Source organism: Myotis daubentonii, chromosome 14, assembly GCF_963259705.1.
Source record: "Myotis daubentonii chromosome 14, mMyoDau2.1, whole genome shotgun sequence".
Lineage (NCBI taxonomy): Eukaryota > Metazoa > Chordata > Mammalia > Chiroptera > Vespertilionidae > Myotis > Myotis daubentonii.
This window is the reverse complement of record NC_081853.1, coordinates 1874634-1891002: the sequence shown is the minus strand read 5'-3', so window position 1 is coordinate 1891002 and position 16369 is coordinate 1874634.

Genomic DNA, 16369 nt, shown 5'->3' with positions numbered 1-16369 from the left:
GCTTTTTAATAAAAACTAACTCAGGTGAGGCACCAGTTCCAGCAGACCTCCCTCTTAGTCCCTGCAAAGTTGCACACACCCAGAGGCACAGGGATTGCTGCCCGCCCTGGCAGAGGCGCTCCCATCTCTGTCCTGGGGAGGCCGTCCCAGGCCGCAGGGAGTTTCTGCCCTCCCTGCTCGGCCCAGCAGATGCCGTCCAGCCAGGGAGGAGGAGAGCGGCTGTGTCTGTGGACTTGCCTCGCCGTGTCACTGACTGTGTGGCTGCCGTGGATCTGGCCAGGTCCCTGCGCTGCCCTTCCCAGACCCCTCTCTGCTGGGGCAGGTCCACCCTTGCGCCCAGGTGCCCTGGGCCTCTCTGGAGGAGTGGGCCCTGCTGTGGCGCCCGCCCCGGCGGTGCTGTTGGCTGTGGGTGCTGACAGCGGCCCAGGTTTTCTGCTGCGGACTCGCCAGGGAAAGTGAAACCTGATGCGCCAGTCCTCTCGCACCCAGAGTCTCACTGGGCCCCATGCCTGCCCGCCCTGGGTGTTTGTAAAGCCTCAGTCAGTTGAGGACCACGGTCCAGGTCCTTCGACTCCTGGAGCCACTGCTCACTTGGAGCATCTCTCAGCTCCTTTGCAGGCGAGGGGTGCAGATGTGGCCCTGACCTGAGGAGCCTGCGGCCGGGAGCTCCGCCCCACACACACACTGGGGCTCCATGGCCAGGGTGGACAGTGGCGCTTTGCTCAGCAGCAGCAGCAGGGCCGCTGGGGACTCCTTAGACATGCAGACCTACTCAGTGGGCAGGGGGTGCTGAGGTGGGACCCCTCGGCCTGCATGTAGCAAGCTCCGGGGGGCTTCCGGGGGAGGCTCAAGCTTGGAACCAGGCCTTTAGGGTGCACAGGAGTCGCCCAAAGCTCTATGGGCGATTCCTGCACCCACCTCCAGGATCCTGACCCCAGGTCTGCAGGACGGAGCAGAATCCCGGGAGAGAAGGGTCCAGGGCCCCCATTTCAGAACCGAGAGAAGCTGACCGGCCAGGCGGCCTTCACCATCCGCCCCATTCCCCACAGGCCCGCGAGGACCCCTGTCCTTGCCCAGCCTCACACCTTCCTGCAAAGCTTCTGGGATCTTCAGCTCTGACCACTCCCCGCCTTCCCTAGACGGTAGGGCCACCCCACGCACCGCGAGCTGTCGAGCAGCGGCTTCAGGGGCCGTGTGGGGGCCTCTGCCCCAGGCTCCGAGCATGGGCGCCCCACCCGCTCCCAGAAACGCTGGTCTGGACGCCGTGACTTGTGATAGAGCCCAGGCCCCACCCGCACACGGAGCCCAGAGAAGACGGTCTGTTTGCTCATCGTCCTCCACACGCAGCGGGCCTGCCAGGTCCTCACCTTCGGCCCCTTCCCTCGCTCGGCTAGGCGCCCGCAGCCCCACGCGGGGGGAGAGAGAGGGTCAGCAGCCCCACGCGGGGAGGGCGGAGGATGGTGGGGGAGGGTGGGGGTCGGCAGCCCCATGTGGGGGAGGGTGGGGTCAGCAGCCGCTCTGTCCGGTCTCCATGAGAGCGCCTGCTTGCAGGTGAGCAGCACATGAGAAGCGTGGCCTCTGGGGCCGCCTCAAGCTCTCAGGGTTTTGCCCCTTGCTCTCGATCGCTGTTATCTTTTTTTAACAATACATACATTTTCTGTTGATAGTATTACAGATGTCTTACATTCCCGCCCCCTTTAACTCCCTCCTCCCAGCTCCCCAGGTCTTCACCCCCTATTGCCGGCGTCCATGGGCTGTGCATAGGAGTATATAAGTTCTTTGGTTTATCCCTTCTCTCCCCCCACCCCACATCAAGGTATGTCAGTCTGCTCCATGCCTCCCTGCGTCCCGTCTTATTTTGTTGGTCAATTCATTTTGTTCATTATATTCCACAAGTAAGTGAGATCATGTGATACTTGTCTTTCTCTGACTGGCTTATTTCCCTTAGCATAATACTCTCCAGGCCCCTCCATGCTGTAACAAAGGGTAAGAGATCCTTCTTTTTTGCTGCTGCAGAGTATTCCATGGTGTACATGTCCCACAGCTTTTTTATCCACTCATCTACTGATGGGCACTTGGGCTGTTTCCAGATCTTAGCTATTGTAATTAATGCTGCTATGAACATAGGGGTGCATACATTCTTTCTGATTGGTGTTTTAGTGTTTTTAGACTACCAGTATATTCCCAAAAGTGGGATCACTAGGTCAAACAACAGTTCCATTTTTAATTTTTGAGGAAACTCCATACTGTTTTTCATAGTGGCTGCACCAGTCTGCATTCTCACCAGCAGTGTACTAGGGTTCCCTTTTCTCCTCTCCAACATTTATTGATTTATTGATGATAGCCATTCTGACAGGAATGAGGTGATATCTCATTGTGGCTTAAATTTGCATCTCTCTGATGATCAGTGAGTTTGAGCACTTTTTCATATGTCTATTGGCCATCTGTTTGTCCGCTTTGGAGAAGTGTCTATTCAGGTCCTTTGCCCATTTTTGATTGGATTGTTTGTCTTCCTTTTGTGAAGTTGTGTAAGTTCCTTATATATTTTGGATATTAACCCATTATCAGGTGGATCATTAGCAAATATGTTCTCCCATGCAGTGGGCTCCTTTTTCATTATGTTGATGGTTTCTTTTGCTGTGCAGAAGCTTTTTATTTTGATGTAGTCCCACTTGTTTATTTTTTCTTTTGTTTCTCTTGTCCTAGGAGATGAGTTGGCAAAAATTCTGCTACGTGAGATGTCTGAGATTTTACTGCCTATGATTTCTTCTAAGGTTTTTATGGTTTCATGCCTTGGATTTAAGTCTTTTATCCATTTGGAGTTTACTCTTGTGTGTGGTGTAAGCTGTTATCTTTGAGGGCACTTGCTATTGAATGTCTCGGCAGCCACGCGAACAAGTGGGGCCCAGCTGAGGGGCTGTCTGAGAAACAGCAGCTGCTCAGCCAGCTTGTCTGGAGCACTCCTTGTTATGAGCCCTCTGAGCCCACTGCTCCCTGACCCCAGGAGATGGTGTCTCCCAAGAAAGGAATCAGCTTTGCTCCAGACATGTTTGCTCACTTAGCTCCCCCTCCAGAGGGCAGCCGGGTTCTGGCACTTTTCCCTAAACGCAGGGGAAAGCCTCCTCTCGCAGGAAGGACCCAGGGGGAGGCCCAGCCGCAGCCAGCCCGCGAGGATGGCTGCCCTGTGTGAGCAGTCACACCATCAGGCATGATGGGAAGTGCTTTTCCTGTGCTGCTGGTTAGTCCTCATGTAGTCCTGGGTCCTGGGTGGAACATGAGCCTCATTTTGGGGACATCCAGAACATAGAGGGTCAGTGACTTGCCCAGAGCTCTCAGCTTGTAGTGACAGGACTGGGATTCAAACCCAGGCCCTGCTGACTAAACCAGTTCTCTCACCGACGGGGAGAGCTGCTGTTTGGGGCCTTGCCCCATTCGGGCTGGGAACACGGGGCACATGGCATCACACAAAGAAAGAGCTCATTGGCTTCTAGTGGTCCTTACGCAGGAATTCACTTTTACAAACACACTTATTGACACAAAGGCCACATCGGACTAGCTTATATCTGAATACTTATCCTAATCCTGACGTTTCTTAGATAGAAAAGATTCATTTCCCAGAATTAGATGTCTAATTGTTAGAAGTTGTTAGTCTCCTATAACAAAAGTAAAATACCAGTTTAAAATATAGTGTATTCTCTTGCACAAGAATGTATTCTTTAACAGTGTTCTCACCTTAACACTTTAAAACAGCGGTTCTCAACCTGTGGGTCGCGACCCCTTTGGCGGTCGAACAACCCTTTCACAGGGGTCGCCTAAGACCATCCTGCATATCAGATATTTACATTATGATTCATAACAGTAGCAACATTACAGTTATGAAGTAGCAACGAAAATAATTTTATGGTTGGGTCACAACATGAGGAACTGTATTTAAAGGGCCAGAAGGTTGAGAACCACTGCTTTAAAACCAGAGGATGTTTTAAAAAATATTTATCTTTATTGTAGAAAATATTACAGATGTTCCCCCCTTTTTTCTCCTATTGCCCACCTCCACCCCGCACCCCCTCTCCTAAGCCTTCACCACACTATTAGGAGATTTTTATCTTTTTAAATCCTCACCAGATGATATTTCTTCCATTAATTTTTAGAGGGAGTGGAAGGGAGGAGGGAGGGAGGGAGGAAGGGAGGAGAGGAAGGAGGAAGGAAAGGAGGGAGGGAGGAAGGAAAGGAAGGGAGGAGCAAGGAAGAGAGATGTTGCCTCTTGCATGCGCCCCAACCGAGGCTGGGGATCAAACCTGCAACCCAGGTATGTGCCCTTGACCGGGAATCGAACTGAGATTCTTTGGTGCACTGGCCGATGCTCTAACCATTAAGCACACTGGCCAGGACACCAGAGGAGATTTTTAAACATCATGATGCCTAGTCCACCAAAAGACAAATTACATCAGCACCTCAGGGGACAGGGGTACCCAGGCACCAGTGGCTCCACAAGGTCAACCCAGGCGTCTTTCTCCGCCTCCATCCTCAGCACCTGGCACTTGCTCTCAAGGTCACCACATGCTCCAAGGTGGCTGCTGAGCTCCAGCCATCGGACCTGCACTCGAGGTGGGAGGAAAGGGAGGGAGCAGCCAAATGCTGTTCTGCCTAGCAACTGTGGACGGAATGGTGTCCCCCAAAATTTACATTTTGAAGCTTTAGGAGATGATTAACGTTAAATTAGGTTGTAATGGTGAGGTTGGAGGCCTGACACAGAGCAGGAGAGAGCGCGCTTCCTCTCTGCACCAGGCCGTGGAGACAGTGGGCAGGGGCTGCGAACCTGGAAACGTCATCCCAGGTTGGCTGGCACCTGAGCCAGGGCTTCCTTCCAGCTTCCAGAACCCTAAGAACTTCACTTGGTGCTTAAGCTGCCAGACGGTGGTGCTTTGTTATGGCCGCCGAGCAGACAAAGCACTGGCTGCGTCAGCACCCTCCCCAGAAGTCCATGCTGTGCTGCCTGCGCCCCTTAGCAGAGCACCATCACGTGGCCCCTCACCGCCAACCAGCTGGCAGGAGGCTCACTGAGCCCACGGCCCTCGAAGAAAAGCGGGCCTACGCAGGAGGAGGGAAGGAGGAAGGAGGCGGGAGAGGGCATTTGGTGGAAATACTCAGTCTTGTGCCTCACTGTCCTCATGGGAGGGAGGTGGTGTGGGTGGACAAGGACAGAACCCCAAAACAAAGAAACAAAGCAACTAAGCAACCCTTCTCCCACCCCAGGAGCAGCGGGAACCGAGGCCGGGTTCCGGGATGGGCACTTCCTGGACCGCCTGCAGCCCCCGGTCCCACTGTGGGAAGGCGGGCTTCCTCCGGGTGGGTCTGGGTGGCACGTTTGCACAGGGTCCCAGACATGCACGAGGGTCAGATAAGCTGCAAGCACTTGGCGTCATCACACGCCAAGGGAGCGGCAGGTGCAGGAGCAGCGCTTGGAGAAGCCTGAGGTGAGCAGGCATGGACCAGGCATTGCCGGACACAGGTCAGCAGCCTCTCTGTCCAGCGAGCGGAGCTTTGAGGGCTCCTCCCGGGACGCCATGCCCACATCGAGTGTGGACAGGCTGGGGGACACCCAGTGGCGTCATGCGGAGGGAGGCAGCATCAGTGGACATCAGAGGGTTTTCTGAGGGAGGGGGAGAGTCAGGAGCTGAATGACCCAAAAGACCCAGACACAAAGCGTGGGGTGGGGGGCTGGGGCCTCGGGGAGAACCTTCCAGTGAAGCTGAAGTGGCCAAGCATGAAGGAAGCCGTGGCTGCGGGTCCTGTGCACAGGCAGGGTGAGGTCAGTGGGAACTGGGTCATGGCAGGAAGAAAGATGGGGAGACATGGGGAGACACGGGGAGACATGGGGAGACAGGGAGACATGGGGAGACACGGGAGATGGGGAGACACAGGGAGACATGGGAGATGGGGAGACACAGGGAGACACGGGAGATGGGGAGACATGGGGAAACAGGGAGACACGGGGAGACATGGGGAGACACGGGGATACCAGGGGAGATGGGGAGACACGAGGAGACATGGGGAGACACGGGGATACCAGGGGAGATGGGGAGACATGAGGAGACATGGGGAGACACAGGAGATGGGGAGACATGGGGAGACACGGGGAGACACGGGAGATGGGGAGACATGGGGAGACACGGGAGATGGGGAGACATAAGGAGACATGGGGAGACACGGGAAATGGGGAGACATGAGGAGACATGGGGAGACATGGAGACATGGGGAGACATGGGGAGACATGGGGAGACACGGGAGATGGGGAGACATGGGGAGACACGGGAGATGGGGAGAAACAGGAGACAGTGAGACACAGGGAGACATGGGGAGACACAGGGAGACAGGGAGACACAGGAGACAGAGACAGGGAGACATGGGAGACAGGTAGACAGGGAGATGGGGAGACGGGGAGATGGGGAGATGGGGAGACAGGGAGACACGGGAGATGGGGAGACATGGGGAGATGGGGAGGCAGGGAGACACTGGAGATGGGAGATAAGTCTTCTGGGAAGGGTAATGGGGAAGCCAAATGGCAAGTTTAGGCCAGGAAGAGATGCCATCTGATTACTTTTTATTTATTTACTAGAGGCCTGGTGCACGAATTCGTGCATAGGTGAGGTCTGGCCGGCTCGTCCTCATCGGGGCTGATTGGGCTGGGCCAGCCAGGGGGAAGGGCTACAGGTGGTTGGTGGGCCAGCCCTGCCCCTGGTCAAACTCCCAGTGGAGGGAACAATTTGCATATTAGCCTTTTATTATATAGGATTTTTAAAAAAAAAACAGAAACCAAAATGTACTTATCCTATATAATAAAAGAGAAAAATGGTAATTGGCGTACGACGATACCCTTTTCATTGGCTAATCAGGGCTATATGCAAATTAACTGCCAACTATGATTGGCAGTTAACTGCCAACTAAGATTGGCAGTTAACTGCCAACAAGATGGTGGTTAATTTGCATATGTAGGCACAATGCAGGGAGGTGAAAGGGAAAGCAGGAAGAAGCCCCCTGCCACTGACAGTGATCGGAAACCCAGGGGGGAGCTAAGAGCTGGGGGGCAGGGCCGCCTTTGCCCTGCCCCCCAGCCATGATCGGAGAATCAGGCGCCTTTGCCGCCCTGGCCAGTGATAGCAGGAAGTAGGGGTGGAGCCAGCGATGGGAGCTGGACACGGTCGAAGCTGGCAGTCCCAGGAGCTAGGGGTACCTTGCCTGGGCCTAAAGCGGAGCCTGCAACCGCGGGGAGCTGGGGGTCCCCTGCCCAGGCCTGACACCTCTGCCGGAGGCCTCAGGCCTGGTCAAGGGGCCGATCCAGTGATTGGTGATCGGAGGCTGATGAGGGTCAACTCCTCTGGCCGAGGCATCAGGCCTGGGCGGAGGACGGAGCCGGGGATTGGGGGGATATGATGGTCCCCTTGCCCAGGCCTGACACCTCTGGTGGAGGCGTCAGGCCTGGGCAAGGGGCCGATCAGGCGATCGGAGGGTGATGGGGGTCTACGCCTCTGGCTGAGGCATCAGGCCTGGGCAAGGGGCAGAGCCAGCAATCGGAGGGATCTGGGGGTCCCCTGCCCAGGCCTGATGCCTGGGCCAGAGGCATCAGGCCTGGGCTGGGGGCAGAACCAGTGATGGGGGGAAATGAGGGTCCCCTGCCCAGGCCTGACGCCTCTGTCAGAGGCGTCAGGCCTGGGCAAGGGGCCGATCCTGCGATTGGAGGGTGATGGGGGTCAACGCCTGAGGGCTCCCAGTATGTGAGAGGGGGCAGGCTGGGCTGAGGGATACTCCCCCCCCAACACACACACACCCAGTGCACGAATTTCGTGCACCGGGCCCCTAGTCCTATATAAAAAAAAACCCTAATATACAAATCAACCAAATGGCAGAACAACCAGTCACTATGATGTGCACTGACCACCAGGGGGAGATGCTCAATGCAGGAGCTGCCTCCAGCCTGCAGGTCCCTACTGGGTGCGGTGGGTCAGGGCAGGGCTGGCGAGTGGGCAGCACCAGGCCAGACAATGCGGGTGCCAGCAGGGGCTCCAATTGCCCTGCCTGTCACCCCACAGATCAGCCCTGATTGCCAGACAGGACTAGGGACCCTACCGGTGCACAAATTTCATGCACTGGGACTCTAGTTTAATATATTCATCACAGGGTCTCAACCAGAGACTTAATTTAAAAAGCAGAAACAAAACAAATATGACACCACAACCAAAAATGCAGAGTCCTCTACAGAAATGAAGACAAGGACAGACTGTCTAGGGCAGTGGTAGGCAAACTGCAGCCACATGTGGCTCTTTGGCCCCTTGAGTGTGGCCACGAAGTTTCAACCACACTGTACGTGCAGACCCACACGTGGTATTTTGTGGACGAGCCACACTCAAGGGGCCACAGTTCGCCGACTACTGGTCTAGGGGAAATGAAGGATGGCAGGGTGCCAGAAGCCAGTCCATCCTTGCTGCTTGACACAGTCGCTGCAGGGAAGAAACATCTGCACAGCATATGTTCCAAGGGACCTGGCGTATATGGCATACTGTTCTTAATATGTTTGCTTCCCTTCTTAGAGCTATGTGTTCTAACCAGGGCCACCTCCCTGAGAAAGGTTGTTTCCCCCGGTGGGGATGTTTCTCTGGAGTTAGGGATTAACGGGACTAAGGAAGGGAATAAATCAGTAAAACCCCCTAGTGTTACAGAAATACCGAGTACTACTTATGAAGAACTTAGACTAAGACTGTTGACAATAAATTTGGGACTTGCTAGGCCCACATCCCCAGGGGTCTGCCCACCAGAGAAAGTACCAAAGCCTATGCCCCTGAAAACCCGCTGACGCAGGGCAGTCCCAAGGAAGACCACCAGCAAGGCTAAAGGGACAGAACCTTTACTTGGGCCATAGAATAGGAAAATCTCCTTCCGTTACTTCCTTGTAGCTTAACAGTAAAGCAGTAGAGTAGTGACCTTGGAATGGAGCTAACAAACTAGCCCTAACCTTTGGAATGGAATGGATAGGACTAAAATCAACAGAGATAGATAGAGATACGATTTTTAGCAAAGGTCAGATAAGAAACTATAAACATAAAACAAGGAACCGTAGAAGGTCAAGGGAGGACCCAAAACATACCATGATATATAGAGGCATGCTTATAGAATCAAGTAGTATAAATACAGCGGTAACAGGACAATAAAGGAACCCAACTATGCTGATGATCTGAACGCTGTCTCCGTGTCCTTCATTCTTGGCCGACGTCGTCCTCACCTTTGGGAACCCCTGGACTGCTGAGGCTGGACCCTGGCAGCAGGAGAGAGGGGGGCAGGGGTAGAGGCAGGGGCAGGGCTGGAGGCTGCTCTGCCTGGGCTTCTCTCAGCAGGTGCTCCCCAAGGGCTGCAGGCTTGTCTGGAGCCAGCTCTGGGCAAGCAGCACAATGGCCCTGATGCCACGCAGGGAGACCACTTGCCCCACAGGCTGTCCAGGCAGAGGGCCCCGGGGTGTCCATGTGGGGCGGCGGCAGGGCCTGAGGACCTGTAGAAGGGTAGACCCTGGGGAGCTCCAGGGAGAGCTGGGGCTGTGCCGCTGCTGCATGGATGGCCCCTGCCCGTTCGAAAAGGTCGACTGGGGAAAGTAGAAATGCCTTCGTCACCAACACGGTGAGGGCAGCAGCTCCTGCTGGGACTTCTTGCCCTGGGGCCCTGGCAGCACCCCGCTGGGCTTGGCTCCTTTATGGCTGGCAGCTGGGTTGTGGTCTGGGAGGCCATCGGGTGGCAACACAGGAGGCCAGAGAACATGGCTGTGACTGCCTGATTACTTTTGTTTTTTTTCTTTTTTTTAATTTTGTGATTCTCTTTCTGATCTATTTTTTTTTTTTTTCCAGCTGAAACATGGCTGGGATTTGTCAGCCCTTGACCAAAGTGCAGGTACTAAAAAGCTACATCATTGAAAAGATCATGGAAAATTAATCACATGAAAGGTAGTACTTTTGATAGCAGCAAACAGAAATGCAGATTAAATGATGCCTGGACCTCTACACCATCAGAACAGTTCTCAGAACAAAAGTTTGAGAACCTGACAATATACAAATTGTTAGGTTAAGTGGCTCAGGAGGCAGCGCAAGAAATAGAGTCCAGTGAATCAGAAAAGAAAGGAAAGGAAAAGGTTTATTCTGCGTCCCCTGGAGACCCACGTACCCCCAGGACAGGGCATGTGGATTCACACCAACAGGGAGGGGGGCGCTTTTTTTATACTGCGGTTGGGTGAGGGGCGGGGACATGAGCTGAGGAATTCTCTGCCGCAGGGGATGGGCGGGGGTATTCAGAAGAAGTCCCTATCTGTGTGGGGGTATGTGGATTCAGGGAGAAGAAGCTGGTATCTGTGTCTGGCACGTTGATCTGTGAGAAATCCCAGGGGAAGTCCATTGTCTCATCACATGTCTGCATGTATCTGATCCTGGACTCTCTCCGACCTAACACAAATAACACAGCAAAGGAGTTTTATTATGAAAAGTAGACCAAGTAAAGTCATAATCTTAAAGCTGATAAATATTACATAATCATTAATAGTCATAAACTACTTTTTGATTCAAAGGAGTCCCTAGTCCCATTGTGCCTCATTTCTCATAGGATTAGGCTACTGCAGGACAAATAAAAGGGAAGATTATGAAATTCTTACCAATATGATATTTTAGTTCTATGGTGGTTTTGCCTTCTCTAGTTAATTCTGTTACTTCACAAGTGTAGTTTCCTGGGACAGCATCGCTCTTGTCCATAATCAATGAGGCATTGCCTGATAGCAGTGTGTCAGATACGAAGTATGCACTCAAAGTCACTGGTGGGCTTGGATTCATTTTTATATCCATAATAGTAGAAAAATTGTTTACCTCTGAATTTCCACTTTACAAACATTTCTTCAAGGCTCTTTGCCCCCAAATTATTGACTATGCATGGGATGAGAATAGTTTTATTATCTTTGGTGTATTCTTCAGAGTCGGTTATATTAAATAGTAGCTGAGCTGAACCTGGTTTTGGTATTAGGGTGATGCTGGCTTCATAGAATGAGCTTGGAAGTGTTGCTTCCTCTTGGATTTTTTGTAGTAGTCTGAGGAGGATAGGTTTTAGTTCTTCCTTGAATGTTTGGTAAAACTCCCCTGTGAAGCCATCTGGTCCTGGGCTTTTGTTTGCTGGAAGCTTTTTGATGACTGCTTCAATTTCTTCCATAGTTTTTGGCCTGTTGAGATTTTTAGATTCTTCCTGATTGAGTTTTGGAATGTTGTATTTTTCTAGGAATATGTCCATTTCCTCCAGGTTGTCTAATTTGTTGGAGTAGAGTTGTCCATAGTATTGTTTAACAATCATTTGTATTTCTGTGGGGTCTGTTGTTATTTTGCCTCTATCATTTCTGATTTTGTTTATTTGGGTCCTCTCTCTTTGCTTCTTGGTGAGCCTGGCTAGAGGTTCATCAATCTTGTTTATCCTTTCAGAGAGCCAGCTCTTGGTTTCATTGATTTTCTGTATTGTTTTTTTGGTCTCTATGTCATTTATTTCTGCTCTAATCTTTATTATCTCCTTCCTTCTGCTCACCCTGGGCTTTTCTTGTTGCTCTCTTTCTAATTCTTTGAGTTGTAGAGTTAGGTGATTTACTATCATTTTTTCTTGTTTTGTTTTGTTTGTTTGTTTTTTTGTTTGTTTTGTTTTGTTTTTTTGAGGTAGGCCTGTAGAGCTATAAACTTCCCTCTCAGGATTGCTTTCATTGTGTCCCATAGGTTTTGGATTGTTGTGTTTTCATTGTCACTAGTTTCCAGGATGTTTTTAATTTCTTGTTTGATCTCATTGGTAACCCAATCAATATTTAATAACATGCTATTCAGCTTCCAAGTATTTGAGTATTTTGGGTTGTTTTTATTGTAGTTAATTCCTAATATTATGCCATCGTGGTCTGAGAAGATGCTTGGTATGATTTCAATCTTCTTGAATTTGGGGAGACTTTGTTTGTGACCCAATATGTGGTCTATTTTTGAATATGTCCCATGAGCCCTTGAGAAGAATGTATATTCCGTGGCTTTGGGGTGAAGTGTTCTGAAGATGTCAATTAAGTCCATCTGCTCTAGTGAGTCATTTAGGATTGCTGTTTCTTTGCTGATTGTTTGTCTAGAGGATTTATCCAAGTGATGTCAGTGGTGTATTAAAGTCCCCTACTATGATTGTATTGTTGTCGATCTCTCCTTTGATATCTTCCAGGAGTTTTTTTATGTATTTGGGTGCTCCTGCATTGGGTGCATATATGTTTATCAGGGTTATATCTTCTTGTTGTATTGATCCCTTTAGTATTATGAAGTGGCCTTTCTTATCTCTTGTTATGGCCTTCACTCTGAGGTCTATTTTGTCCGATATAAGTATTGCTACCCCAGCTTTTTTATTTTTCATTTTCATTTGCCTGAAAGATATTTTTCCATCCCTTCACTTTTAGTCTGTGTGAGTCCCTTGTTCTGAGGTGGGTCTCTTGTAGACAGCAAATGTATGGGTCATTTTTTTTTTATCCATTCAGCCACTCAATGTCTTTTGGTTGGAGCATTTAGTCCATTTAAGTTTAAAGTTATTATTATTGTTTGTAGCCATTTCTTTTTTTGTGTGGCTGTTTTCTTTCTTAGCTTTTTATTTCTTCTTTTTACACCAGTCCCTTTAGCATTTCTTGCATTGCTGGGTTGGTGGTGATAAACTAACTCCCTTAGCCTTTTTTTTTTGTCTGTGAAGCTTCTTATTTCCCCTTCAAGTTTGAATGATAGCCTTGCTGGATAGAGTATTCTTGGATTCAGTCCTTTGCTTTGCATCACTTTGTAAATTTCTGTCCATTCTTTTTTGGCCTGATGTGTTTCTGTTGAGAAATCATTTGATAATCTAATGGGAGATCCCTTGTATGTAACTTTCCGTCTCTCTCTTGCAGCCTTTAAGATTCTCTCTTTGTCCTGAACATTTGCCATGGTGATTATGATGTGTCTTAGTGTGCGTCTTTTCGGGTTCACCTTGTTTGGGACTCTCTGTGCTTGTGTGATTTTTTTCTTCCCCACCTTTGGGAAGTTTTCTGATATTATTTCTTCAAATAGGTTTTCTAACCCTTGTTCCTCTTTCTGTTCTTCTGGCACCCCTATTATTCATATGTTGTTTCATTTCATGTTGTCCCATAGCTCCCTTAGGCTCTCCTCCTGTATTTTAATTTTTTTCTCCAATTGCAGTTCAGTTTGGGTGTGTTTTGTTTCCCTGTCTTCTAATTCGCTAATTCAGTCCTCTGCTTCTCCTAGTCTACTGTTGATACTTTCAATGGTGTTTTTTATTGCAGCTATATCACTCTTCATTTCTTCTTGGTTCTTACATAATTTATTGATTTTTTTCATCTGTTTCTTCTTGCTTCTTGCATAAGTTGTTCATTTTTTCCCTCCATCTGGTTTATGCACTCTAGGACCCTTAATCTGAATTCTTTTTCTGTCATGTTGCATGCCTCTGTATCACTTAGCTGCTTTTCTGGAGAGTCCTCCTTTTCTTTCCTTTGGGTTTTTTTTTTTTTTGTCTACCCATGTTTGATCGTACCGCCATATCTACATGTTGAGTTGTTCAGTGGCTGCTCCTTGGGTGGCAGTGGCTCCTTGGGCTGTGGTTGCTCCTTGGGTGGTTGTGGTAGCAGCTGCTCCTCAGTTGGTAGCAGCTCCTCTGGTGAGTGCTGTTCACAGTTGTGGTGGCTCCTCTGGCTGGTGGCGGGGAGGCTTCACACACAGCTGCTGTTCCTCAGATCTGCCTGATTACTTTTAAAAATATCACTTGGGCTGCCATATGGGGCATGGAAGCAGGGAGACCAGCCCGGAGGTTTTGCACTGGCCAGACAGACACTGTTGGGGTAGGTTTGAACAGGGGGTGGCACATTCTCGCCTGTGGGCCATGCTTTTCTCAAATCAAGTTTTATTGGAACACAGACATGCCCCATCTATGGTTTTTTTGCCCTAAAGGCAATTTTGAGTGACTGTAATACAGATTGTCTGGCCTGCAAGGCTGGAAATATTCATTTTCTAGCTTTTACAGGAAACATTTGCCATTCCCTGGACTGGAGAGGAGTGGGGGCTGGGGGTATACTGTTGGATGGGGAGAGACTGTAATATATCTTGGAGGTAGAGCCAACAGGACTTAGTAGTAGTTGGATATGGGAAAGAGAGAGGCAGGATTCGAGCCTAGGCCTTGGGCTTCCTGGGCCCGTTGTGCTGAGAAGCTAGCAGCCTCTCCTGTCTATCTCCTTTGAAATGTCTCCCAAATCACCAATCCTCATCCTTCTCGCTTCAACAAAAGCACGAGTCACCCACCTCAACGAGTCCTGTGAACCCTGAGAAAAAAAAAAAAAGGCACCTAATAAGAAGGGCTCCTGGTGGCTAACTGGGCTCAAATAAAAAAAGCAGAGACCAGCAGCCATTTCTGCACAGGAGGCCTCTTACACTAACTATACAGCAGAGAGGCCTCTGCACTAAACTGCCTCCTGCCCTGTGTTCCCGCCATCTGAGCCAGCCCTTATAAAGGTTTTCTGGAATCCTATTTCAACCAATAGGACTGAGGCTTTCCCCATCCAATCAGAGCTGTGCAGCTCTGACCAATCAGGACAGTGCCTTTTGGGCCAATCAAACTTTGAAAATTTTGAGCCCTCATTTGCATGAGGACAGATCAATCAAGGACCAGGAGCAGAAACTTCTGTCCACATAAACCAGCTCCCCTCTGGCTTGGGGAACATACTTTCCTTTTCCACTAAAGAATGTGTCTCCTGGTCAAGCTAAAGCACCGAAGTGTTATAGCCATGCTGGAAGTTGTTTGCACTGAATAAATTTCCTTCCTCACTCACCCCAAATTGGAGATTCCTGTTGTTTGAACTGGTGCCAATAACCAGGGGTTGACAGTCCTCACATGACTTCTGGGGTGACTGCCCTAAGACACACATCACATTGTCTGTGTCCTGGGACAGTGTTTGGACAATGATAGTTCTGTTTGCCAAGAACAGCAGCTCCCTCCTCCTGGGGCACTGCCAGCCCTCCTCCCACAGCCTGAGGCTTTTGATGGGTCTCTGCTCTGGTCCTCTCGCACTGCTCCCAAGTGGACAGATGTCCTAGGCATTGCTAATCAGAGAATTCATTCCACACTTTCAGCCTCAAAGACTGAGTTAGCACCTGTGACACCAAGAGGAGAGAGCTTGCCTTTCCTGAAAAGTGCAATATTTCAGTTGATTGAGCTGGTAGCTGAGAGATAGGCAGGGATTACTAGTAATTAGACACACGAGGGCAGGGAAAGTGCTGGAGCCAGGGCACAGCTGGTGCAGAGGCTGGCACGTGAGTGAGGTGCAGAATGACAGGAGGCAGGCCTGGTTGGGGAGAGGACAGGGCAAGCAGAGCAGGGGCAAGTCCCATCAGCAGCAGCTGCAAACTCAGCCACCAGCTGCTCATGCCAGGCCCTGTTGTGGCCACACTGCTCACGCTCACCCGCCCAACTCTGCAGCAATGCAACACAGCCAGCATTACTAACCACCTGCTTACATGTGAGGAAAGTAAGACAAAAACAAACAAACAAGCAGGTCAGTAACTTTTCTGAGGCCTATACCAGTGTGCGAGCAGGGAGAGAGAGAGGCACGAAGAAGGACAAACAGTGCCTGGTGAGCACAGTAAACAGACCGGCACTCGGCACAGACATACCCCACCCCATGACAATGGGCAGTGTGTCTGGCTGTGGGTTAAAAGCTGGTTTGGCCTGCTCTCTGCCTTTGAGAGTGTCCTGTCTCTTTTCACTCGAATGAACCTCACCACTGCCACTTAGAACCCTTCCTACTTGAGTGTCCCTGAGAGTCTTTACCCACAATACCCCTGAAGATCTACGTTATGTCCTCTGGCAACATTACGATGATCTCCATATTCCTGTCCCTAGAGGCAAGGAGAAACAAAGCAACGGGCCTCAGCTGTCCAGGCTAGCTCGCGGTGAGGCTGGAATTTGAACCCAGCGCTTGGGCTCCTGAGGCTGTCCCCCTCCCGCGCCCCCCCCCACCCAGCCTCTCTGAGGAAGGCATTTCTTGTTTCCATGGCTCTGTACCAGTTGGTTAAGTGAGTAATTAACTTACTCATTAACCTTGCCATCTGCATCCCTCCCCTGGCCTGAGGCACTGAGCTGGTGAGCCCTGCACTGTAGGTTCGTTTTTTACTTTCCTGCTCCTCTTTCCTGATTAATTCAGGAGTATGTGTTCCTGGAGTTACAGGCATCCAGAGAGAGCCTGTCTGAATGTCTGCTGGGCTCATTTCTCACAGGTTCCCTTGTTCTGCCAATCTCAGACCACGGGGGGAAGCAGGCAAAG